This window comes from Ursus maritimus, unplaced genomic scaffold, assembly GCF_017311325.1.
Source record: "Ursus maritimus isolate PB19 unplaced genomic scaffold, ASM1731132v1 scaffold_25, whole genome shotgun sequence".
Classification (NCBI taxonomy): domain Eukaryota; kingdom Metazoa; phylum Chordata; class Mammalia; order Carnivora; family Ursidae; genus Ursus; species Ursus maritimus.
The window spans coordinates 7,964,311-7,975,568 of record NW_024425008.1 but is presented as its reverse complement, the minus strand read 5'-3'; positions in this window follow the sequence as shown (position 1 = coordinate 7,975,568).

Genomic DNA, 11,258 nt, shown 5'->3' with positions numbered 1-11,258 from the left:
GGTTAGCCGTAGTTCAATAAAAGGCCACAAGAGAAAATGAAATAGAGAAATTTATTACTCTCAATTCCCTAAGGAAATACATAGCATTCTTTCCGGGCCAGATAAGACATCAAAGTAGAGGGTAGGCAGACAGAGAACAATAGGAGAGGGCACATGCCTTCATTAGGGTCTGTGGTTAGAGAGGTTTGGGGTTCCCCAGCTAAGTCTGGATTGATTGGGTCAAACCAAAAAGAGCAAAATTTTGGTAAACTCCACAGGGGGGTCTTATCTAAGGAGTGCATAAGGGGAAGGCCCTGGGAGGTAGAGAGACTGTTGAGCACAAGGGCTGCTGGGAAGTCACATCAGGAACTTTCATTGACTTGTGACTCTGCAAGCTATTATCTAGAACATACGCTTGCATGAGGGGTTGATGTCAGTTTAAGGCCCTTCCAGGCTGCCTGGGCAACCAAAATGGATGCCAAGATAGCACTACCATGGAGTGGCTTAGCTAAACTCTTGACAGGAACAAGAAGAAAAAAGAATGAAAAAGAGTGAAGAAAACATCCAGGACCTATGGGATATCATCAAATGAACTAATCTAATACACAATAGGGGAGTCCCAGAAGGAGAGAGACAGAAAGTTTATTGATACAAATAATGCCTGAAAACTTCTGAAATCTTGGGAGGGATATGAACATCCCGATACATGAAATTCAAAGGATCGACCCAAAGAAAATTACCCTAGATACATTATAATCAAATTGTTAAGAGGCAAAAGGATACCTCAAAAGGAAGTGCGTGAATGTAGTAAGGAGGTATTTTGTATTACCAGATGTTAGTGTCTGTCTGTGATGTCTGGAAGTGCTGCAGCCATCTTGTGACCATGAGGGGACGAGCTTGAGAATGACAGCTACCACACAGAGATGACGGAGTAGAAAGACAGAAAGGACGTGAGGCCCTGATGATATCATTGAGCCCCTGAATTAAGCAATGCTGACGCTACACTATTTCTGGTTCCACTCTAATTTCTGGTTATGTGAAATGATTAACGCCCTTCATTGTTTAAGCAATGTTTAATAGAGCCATCTACTACAGGCAGCTGAAGTCATGCTAATAAGAACACCCACCAAGACTAAAAGCTCAGATTTGTGGCATATTTTATCATGGGAACTTTATCTGGCTCTCTATTCAACTAGCCAGATGCATACATAACATGCTGTCTCAGAGTCCGCAATGTCACGTAAAGTAAAAAAAACAAAACAAAACAAAACAAAACAAATAAAGATACAAGAACATTTAAAAAAAAATTTTTTTTTAAGATTTTAATTATTTGTCAGAGAGAGAGAGAGAGCACAAGCAGGGGCAGCGGCAGACAAAGGGAGAAGCAGGCTCCCCGCTGAGCAAGAAGCCCAATGCAGGACTCGATCCCAGGACCCTGGGATCATGACCTGAGCCAAAGGCAGATGCTTAACCAATCAGCCACCCACCCACTCCCTTCTTGAGTCATTTTAAATCCACAATATAAATCATAGCCATGATGATGATGATGGTATCCGTGCTGATTAGGATTTTTAGTTGCAGGCAATAGGGTCTCATCTATCCAGTTTAGATGGAAGCAGAATTTATAATGGTTGTTAGGTGCTCGGAGAATCTCCAAGAGAGCCAGAGACTAGGGCCTGGAGGCCACATGTCCGGGAACAGCATCCAAACGGCCCTCCTGCGCTGCTCCTCGCTCGCTGAGGTCTCGTGGCCTTTGGGTACAGACCCCGCAGATGCTGTGCACAGGACGCAGCTGTTGTGTCCTTGGGCCCTGCTGGCTCTGAGATCTGGAAGCTCCCGCTGCCCATACCCTCCGTCATCCTCACCAGGAAAGGAATCCGTGTGGGCTCTGCTTCCTCGGCTTCCTTCTTCCAAATCAATGCCTTGCCTGCATGCCTCTGATGGTCTGCGTGTAGCCTACATTCTTAGCTTCAAGCAAGGCTGGGAACTGGTTTCTGGTCTCTACCCAGGGAAGAGGGACTCAAAACGTGGCAGTATCCACAAACACAGATAAAGTGTTCCTAAACATTGAGTGACATGACAAAAGTCCATTATATCATCTATTTAGAACTTTGATTTTGCTAGAATACCCCTTTTGGACAAGCTATCGGTCTGGGGGCCTTATGGGACAACTTTGGGGTAGTAATGATCGGGTTCCCTGCCTGGAGATCTGAAGACCCGGGTAAATATCTTGGCTCCAGCACCAGCCTGCTGGGATCAAGTAACTTCCTGTACTGTTAATGGTGATCTGGTGAGCCCCCCACCCCGAGACTTCTGCATCTGGACCCCCAGACTCTCATGCCTCCTCGTGAAGGGCTCAGAACCAGGGGAGCTGGGTTTTAGTCCTGGCGTGGCTACTAACTGGCTTGGTGACCTTGAGAATATTGTAGAAACTTCTTGGACCTCAACGTCCATGCTCTTTAATGGTGGGTCGGACCGGCTGGGGTCTAGGCGTCCTTCCTGCTCCGTTCCTCTCCCCTAATTGTCACATCTGACAACTCTCCAAAGCAACTCTGTAGTTCCCGTTCCTATTGTAGGAATCACCAAAAAGCAACTTCCCCAAGGAAAGCTGATGTTCAAGCATTAGTAAACTTGCTCCAAATATCTCCCAAGTTCAAAGTGACCAAGCAGTGTTTTGCAAACAGAGCACCACGTCAACACCTTCTAATAATACAACCATCTCTCCCCAAAGACGTGCCACCAACTCCAGCTACCCAGCTGACTCATCCACCTTGGGAAGACGGACGGCTTGGCCTTGAACGCCAGCCTCTGCCACCCCTGCTGGCCTCTCTGGCCCACATGCCACATTCTACTCCACTTTCTTCCAGCGAATCCCCAGAACGCTGTGCACACTGGTGCCCAGTGAGAAGGAGAGACTTCTTTGTCTCTCGCCCTGGAACATCCATGCACTGTAAACACGGCGGCTGTGTCTCTGGAGACCCCCCGGTCCCCAGGCTGTCACGTGTAAACCACAAAGACTCACACCTCCGTTCCCACTTGCAGGCTAGGGCACAGTCTTCCCAGAGCGTGGGGGTTGGCAGGGATAGGCCTGTTTGACTGTGGACGAGCTACTAGCTCCCTTTCTGAGCTAGCTCTCTGTCTCCCCTGCACAACGGGAACAAAAATACCCACCATGAAGAATCGGCCGGTGGATGTGTGCAGAAGCTCCTAGTCGGTGCCAGGCACTTAGTAGGTCCTCAGAGAGTGTAAGTTCCCTTTCTTCCTTCAATGCCCCCTTGTTCCCTGGATCCCCCACTCTTTGCAGGGGGCTCCCAAGTAACCCCCCCACCCCGTCCCTTCAGACCTGCCTTCTGAACAGGTAGGGTTCCTTCTAGCACCAACATTCCGGGAATCCTGCTCTACCCTCACTCCCGAATTCTGTTCTGACCCCCCAGAAGCCTCACCCTGCCTGAAACCAGACCAGTGGCTTATTTAAATGAACCAAAAGAACAGTCCAAACTGATGACTGAATTATGGCAGTGCAAATACATACACACAATGAATCACTAGAACTTTCGTTGCAAAACCTTAGCTAGAGAGGGGCGGTGCTGTAGGGGCCCTAACAAGGCTTCTCGGGCTTATGGTTTCCAGTGAGTCAGAAGCCCTCCCTGGCTGGGAACTCCCAGAGAGCCGGTGCTGTGTCCTTTGTGTTCTCCTTATACCTGTGACCAGAAGCTGGGATCACGGTGGGCAAGGGGCTGCGTGCCCCGGACTTGCGGGTTGGTGGCTCCACTGTGTGGTGGGTGTCACACCCCCCTGAGAACCAGGAGGCTGAGCCCGGGCCGAGGCCACCCGCACTGCCTTCCCTTGTCGTGAGGCTTTGGGGAATCACCCCTCCTCTTAGCATCCCTTCCCTCTCCCCTAAAATGCGTTCAGGAAAATGGCTGATGTCTGTTGAGCATACTCCAGACGGTTCTACGTGCATTAGCACATTCCATAGTGATCGCCGCAGCCCCATGAAACGGTTCATGACCATCCCCACTGACAGGAGAGGAAACCGAGGCATGGTCCCGGGTCGCATAACTGCTAAGCGGGCGGGGCAGGCGTTGCCCCTCAGAGCCGGCGCATTGCCCCCCACGCTGATCCCGCCCTCCCCACTGCAGGCTGACCTCATGAACTCTGAGACGAGAGCACATTCCGGGCACTCCAGCGCAGGAAGCAAAAGTCTTTACAGGACCCAGTTCTCAGGATTCCACCCTGAAAAACCATGGACAATCGTCACTGTGGCTCGCCACCGCCCACGCCGGGTGATGCCATGGCAACGTGGCAGGTTCTGGAGCCAGACAGACACGGGTGCCGATCCTGCGCTGTGGCTGTGCTGTGCTTGGGCGCCCGCGCTTACCCTATCCGAAGCTCAGTCTCCCCACCTGTGAAATGGGCCCCATCCTCTACCCTGATAGCAACCATGGTGAGGCCTACATGAATCAGGGGTGCGAAGGGCCAAGCAGGAAGCCCACCACCTGCCACCCGGAGCCTGCCCGGGGAGGTACTGACCTTGTAGACAGGGACTGCTGCCTTCAAGTCACAAAGCAAGCTTGGCGATTTGCTTAGGAAAGGCTGAGTTTCCTTGTGGGTTCAAAGGTGAGTCCTGCCCCCACCCCAACCCTCCCCTGTTTGGCCCCTCTTCCCTGTTACCTCCCCTTCTCTCTCCCTTGCAGAAAGAAAGCGGATCATTTAAAACAAGAAGGGAGAAAAGCCTTTCTCAGCATCCCCTGGCTGCCTCCCCCCCAACCTTGGCTCCAGCTGCTGTTGCCACGGTAACCCTCAAGCATCCCTCTGCCTGTGTGGGCTGTGCCTCCCCTGCGCCCTGGGTGTGCGGAGGTCTTTCCCCCTCGCCCTGGGAGTCTCCAGCAAAGCCACGTTCCGGGGTCCCCTGTCTGTCCTTAAATGTCGCAGCCAGCACCCCATCCTCCCTGCTTTCTCAGAGGTAGGAAGGACTGTTCCAAACAGCTGCCCCCAAAGCACGTGACAGCCTTCATTCTTTCGCTGCACAGATGTGTGTGGCTGGCCTGCTGTGTGTGGGCACGGGCCGAACAGAAATCTGCCAACACCGGCATGCATGAAGAGGAACCCCTCATTGTACTAAGAGGGAAACTGAGGCCCAGACAAGAGAGGAGACTGCCAGGTCCTATAGATGGCAGCAGAGCCGGTTTCAAAACCTGCCGTTCAGAACCCAGGTGAGTACTGCGCTTGTGTATGCATTACCCTTGGCCAACCACCAGGCATAGACATGCCCAGGCTCTCCATGTGCAAATGCAGGGGAGCCTTGGAGCCACAGAAGGGGCAGAGCTGGCCAGTCTTCAGAACATTCCACGGTGCTCCAGCTGCAGCTGGCCGGGTTCGGGCCCAGATAGCCTCAGGAACGTCCTCTTGGCACAGCTAAGGCAGGCCCTCCCCGCCGTGGCCCGTCCCCTGCAGCAGACTTGCAGGTGTGCGGGGCACCTCTCCTGCTCCCCCTGCCCCGTCTGGCTCCCTTACCACGGGCGCAGCTGGCGCATGTGTGGCCGCAGCCAGCTCTGCTCCGCTCAACCTGCAGCCCCATCTGTGGGCTGACGTCACCTGAGCCAGGCGCGATTCCCCCTGGCGCTCTCTGCTTATTAAAACACACATGCCATCCTCCTCTCCTGCACCATTAAGAGGTTTGCTCGGCAGCACAGACTCAACTTGCTCGGGAAAGGGAGGGAGGGAGAGAGGGCATCCACGGATTCTCAAAATTAACTTGCAGTGAGACATCGGCGCTGGCTCCCCTTAGGTGGCTGCTTGGAGAGGCAGATGGTTCCTAAAAGCCTCTGCTCATGCAATAAGGAACCCTTAAAAGCGAGCACCCCTTGCTCGCTGCTCACCCTTCCAGGATGGACGGGACAAATGCTCAGTGAAGATCTCTATGGGTCAGGCACTGGGTGCGCGAACCAAGTCGCTGTCATCTTGCCCACGGCTTAGTGAGCACTTCTGGGTGCCAGGTGCTTGATCAGGCTTCCTGATTCCAGCTTCCACTCACACCTGCTTCCTGCCAGGGCACCCCTTCTGCCTCCTCCACTGTCCCACTCCTCGAGACCAGCCGCTTCCAATTCTGTCCGCTGCTCCGTTGCACGTTCACTTCCATAGGTACATGCTTGGTTTGGGGCATCATCTATTCACTTTCTGCTACGGAACGTGGCTCTCTCTTACCACCTCCCACACCAGCCACGCACACACTTCGTGCCTCACCCTCCCACGGTTCATTCATCATTTTGTTTACATCAGCAGCCGGTGTTGCATTATTATGATTATGGGAAGGCAAAACCAAGCCGAGTCACACCGCGTGTTTCATTTTCCTGGGTGTGGTGGCCCCAAGAATGCACGTCTCAGATCTCTTGCAGCTGCGGGAGTCTGCCTGGCTGCCCGCCCCTCTGGGTCCATTGCCACGTGTGATCCAGGCCACACTCCTGCAGCCCAGTGACTGAGCGCAGGCCTGTTCCTGCGAAACTCAAAGCTCTTCCAATGGACATCTTTGGCTGGAGAACTTGCCACCATTCCAGATGCTTCTTTCAGGGAAAGGCATGCAGTCCAGATTCTTGGGTCAGTCCTGCCCGCAGTCTGCGGGCTTTCCTGACTCCTCTGCACCCCACCTCCCCTTTGTCATTCACAGGGTCTCCCCAGTCCATTACTTGAACGTCTCATTCCATCTTGGGGTCCTTCTCACCAAACCTGACCTGTCAATCACTGTTTCTCCCCCCACACCCTTTGTCTAGGTTTTTTGTGTGCTTATCATGAATTCAACCCTGGACTCTCCTGAGAGGCTAATCTCTCCCTGATGTGTCCCAACACACCAGGTGATCTGTCAATTTCATCATGAAGTAGCCTATCCTAGAGCCTCTGACTTGCCCCAATCTGGACTGACCCCCCTGCACTGGCCACCAGCTGACTTCTTGGGGTCTCCCTTTCCTAGCATCCTGGGGATTCCACTTTACCTCTCCCCACTTCCCTGGTTTATATGTCTCGTTCTCCCATGACTCACCCCCTCATTGGATGCAGCACATCCTTCAGAAGCTTCTCGAGGTGGGGTGCAAGAGCTGTAATGTATAAAAGTGTCTAGTCCTTCCTCACACTGTGATGAGGGTCTGGCTGGGCCTGGAGCTCTAGGAGGGAATCATCTTCCTGCAGAATTTGGAAGGCTTGGCTCCACTGTCCCCTCCCATCCGGTGCTGGTGTTTAGAAGTCTGAAGCCATTCTGATTCTCAATTCCGCACGTGGAATTGTCTCCTCTCTGAAAGTCTGTGGGATTCCTCCTTGCCCACAGTGTTCTGCAATCCTCAGGGCCGTGTGGCTTCGTGTGGGTGGGCTTATCTCCCTCCGTTGGCCTGGGCCTTGGTGAGTCTCTAAAGACCAGAAACCCAGTTCCTTCAAACCTGTGAAAGCAACCTGAATTTTTTTTATGAATGAATTCCTCCTCTCTCTTCTTTTCCTTCTTCGCCACTGCTTTTATCTAGATACCGGACGTCAAAACTGACCCTCGCGTTTCTTATCATTGAACTATCCTCCCAGCTCTGTCTTTTCCTCTGCTTTCTGGATTTCTCACTTTTTATCATGTTACCCCTTAATGGAATTTTTATTTCTGTAATCATATCTTTTAATTTCCGAGAGTTCTCTTTCAGCCTCGGAATGGTCCTTTTTATAGCATTTCCTTCTGTTTAAAGCATTCTTCCCTACAAGAGAAGATGTTAATGATACTAATTGTTAAGACCAGCGAGGATAATTTATTTGAAGTTTACTCCTCTCTGCATCGCTTCTGTTTCTTTCAAACGACTTCGGTTCATTTGTTTTGATAGCTTTTATATATTAAGCGTGTCCTCAGATTTTCTTGGCTGATTGGTGGTATTTACAAGTAGTCATTAAAAAGCTGATGGGAAGTCTGGCTGAGATGGTGGGTGAGCTCTTGATGGTGTATTCGGTGATCTGGCTGGGCATTTTCCTTGGGAAATCCCAGATCTTACTATCAGACTGGTGACATTTCCCGGAGAGACTCCTGATGTCTCTCCAGATGCCAGTGGAGGAAGATAACCATTGTTTTCCATCCTGTTAGCAGAGCCATACCCAGATTATTTCCATGGCAGGTCCTATTTACAACCCCCTCCTCTATATGAAAAATTACATTCAGTAATAATCATGTAAGGGTTCCAATTTCTCCACATCCTTGTCAACACTTCGTGTTTTCTGTTTTTTATAATAGCCATCCTAATGTGTGTGGAGCAGACCGACTTTTAATCAGTTTTATTATTTTTGTGACGTTCTCTCCAGGCAACGTGTGCCCTTCTTGCCTGCACCCAAGGCAGACCCTTCCACTGCCTGCCCTCGAACTTGACAGACCTCCGGTGGGTGGTGTTCTCCAGCAAACCCCCCTGTTTTCCTGCATGGCGCCCTGGACATCCTAAGTCTAGAGCCCCCTGCTTTATTTCCCCAGAAAGCAAGGCTCTCACCCTCTCCTGGAGTAGGACAGGGGCACGCCCAACAAAGTGGTGGGGGGAGGCGGGAATCTAACCATTTTTTTAACTTTCCACCAATTCTCCTGTCTCTAGCCCCAAATCAGCACACCACTTCCAGTCTTCGGGGGTTCAGCTGTGTTATCCCTTTTTTCCCAGGCCCAGATGGCTCAGGATTTCGTGCCTCTGGGCTGCTCAGCCCCTCCTCTCACCTACCTGCTTTCCAGCTCAAGGTTCCAATTCTGGAAGGTGCTCTCTCCTCTCCTTCCCTCTTTGGGCCTGAGAGGCTAAGGCTTCTTAAAAACCCCTTTGCTGTGATGTTGACCGGATTTCAGAAGGGAGCAAAGCCGAACACATCTGTTCAATCTACCGTTGTTCACCAGCCCCTATTGGATCTTAACAGGCATTCTTTAATTCGAATTTTATGAGTAAAGATGAGGAAACTCATCTCACAGCCAGACGGCAGTAAGTAGTAAGGCTGGGATTCCAAACTGAGTCTGGGCTCCCTTCCCCGCGCACACTGTCTGGGATCCATAGCTAAGAGTGAGTCCTGGCAGCCCAAGCCATGTCCAGAAGGTCAGGGGCATGCGGCCGCCATGGGGATGAGCCCAGACAGGCCATTTGGGACCAAAAGGGCCAGACAAGGGCTCGTGGAGGGCGGGGTCCAGAGCCCAGGAGCTTGGGGAGATTAGCACCTGCCACCATGTGCTCATTCTGTTAGAGTTAAGGCTTTCTGCTCCTGCCACCCAATCCAGTAGTGATGGCCTGGGGCCATAATGATTTCAGAGGCCCAGGAGGAAATCCCCGGCTTCACTCCCTGCAGGGCCGACAGCACTGTGAGCCATCCCACCCACCAGGACCGGGACAGGCAGAGGCCCCCACACAGCCCCAGCTTCCTGCAGCTCTGACCTCGCCCACCGCGCCACTGGGGGTACCCAGCCTCCCTCTGCCTCGGGCGCTCCTCGATGCTGCTCCCTCCCCCACTCACAGACCCCATCCAGCCTAGTTTCCAGAGTCCCCAGGCACTGCTAAGACGTTTTTCTGTTTGCACACACCTATATCTACAAGTACTCTACACTCGGTTACCTTTTTGTGTTTGCTTGCTTCTAATTTTCAGGTTCCTTCATTTGCTCAACAAACACGGACTGAAAACCTATTATGCACTGAGTCCTAAGTGAACCCCAGGGATGCAGTCCCTGCCCCCAGAAGCTCAGGGTCGGTCACTGCAAGTCAGGCAGATAAACAGGCCGTCTCTGTGCCGTGTGGTCCGAGCTGGAATGGAGGGGAGGGGGGAAGTTCAGGGAGGACCTCAAATGCAGAAGAGGTCATTGCAATCTCTCCAAGGAGGTAACAGGTGAACTGAATCCTAAAGGGGGAGTAAGAGCTTGATTCAACTTACACCTGCTCTGCACGGAGGACTGAGGCATAAAGTTGGAATCCATGTACTCATCCACTGATCCAAATTAACATCCAGTAGCTCCCGGCATGTGCCAGACCCCACCAAGTACGGCTGAGTCTCCAGCACGCCACTCCCCTCTGGGGGTCTGCCCCTGTGCTCTCAGCCCTCTGCAAGTGCCCCAGCGAGAACTCACCTGCTTTCTGAGGCCAGCCTCAGACCCGAAGGGGGCACTTACATCGCCTTGCACCCCCTCACGCTGCTTCCAAATGCTGTGACTCTCCCAGACCCAGGTGATTCTCCAAATGGCCTGAGTGTAACAAAACCCCCACAACCCGACCTCCGTAAAATCGCTAGGAAGCCCCTCCCTCCCCCTCCGAGAGTGGGAGGTTTCACAAGCTCACAGGGCAGGTGCTCAGATGAAATTAAGATTGTGCGGAGTTCACCTTCGATGACAGCCACGCCAGGAACAGATAATCCTGGAGGAAGCCTCAGAGCTGACTTGAATCCGTGCCCACGGAGAGGGGATCCAGAATCAGCATGACCTTGAACAAAACTTCAGTCCCTTCCTGGACTGGGCATTTCCTCTGCATAATTAATCGGAGCGCTGTCCTTGGGACTGACAGGCTGGCCGCAATGAATTATCTGAATATTTGCTCCAGGTTCTGGGGATACGCAAAGTGATTAAAAAGGGGTTTGGAAACACGGACTTGTTTGTTCTCGTCCCCTAATAGTTTGCTAAACGATTCGCCGTAATTCCATGTCACATCTCCATGCTCCTCCAGGTAATACGTGCATAATATGGAAGCAAAATTAAAATTCCCAAATCACAAACACAGTGGGGGTGGGGGGTGGGCTGAGAAATTCCAGAAGGCATCACGCATGTGACCTGCCAATCCCAGGCACCGGTGTCGCGTCCCGTCTGGATTTGTAGACTAACCTGTGTGCAGCCTGGGGTGTCGCACACAGGACACCCACGGGTGTACCCTACCAGCATGTGACAGGAGGCCGGGCAGTGAGTTTGCTCCAGTGCCACCGGGCGACCTGGGTTCTAACCCTGGGGTTGCCACACTGTCCCTGAGTGCAGGAAAAGCATCTGAGGCTGAGTTAGGACTAAGCCACCAAGGGTCTCACGGAGCCACGTGCCCTGACCCATCCCCCCCATCCCGCAGCTGCTCGAGCCCAGGCTTTGGTGCACAAAGAGGAGAACGGAGACCTGGGCCTGCTCTTCTCTTCTGATAGGCAAGTGGAGCCTCTCTGTGGCGAGCCCATCCCAGCAGGGCTCACAAGCGATCGGGTGATTGGGGTGGGCCCCCCAATTCCCAGAAATTCCCATCCTGCTTCCAGGTTCTTTACCTTTCAGAGCATGGACAGCGGCAGTCACT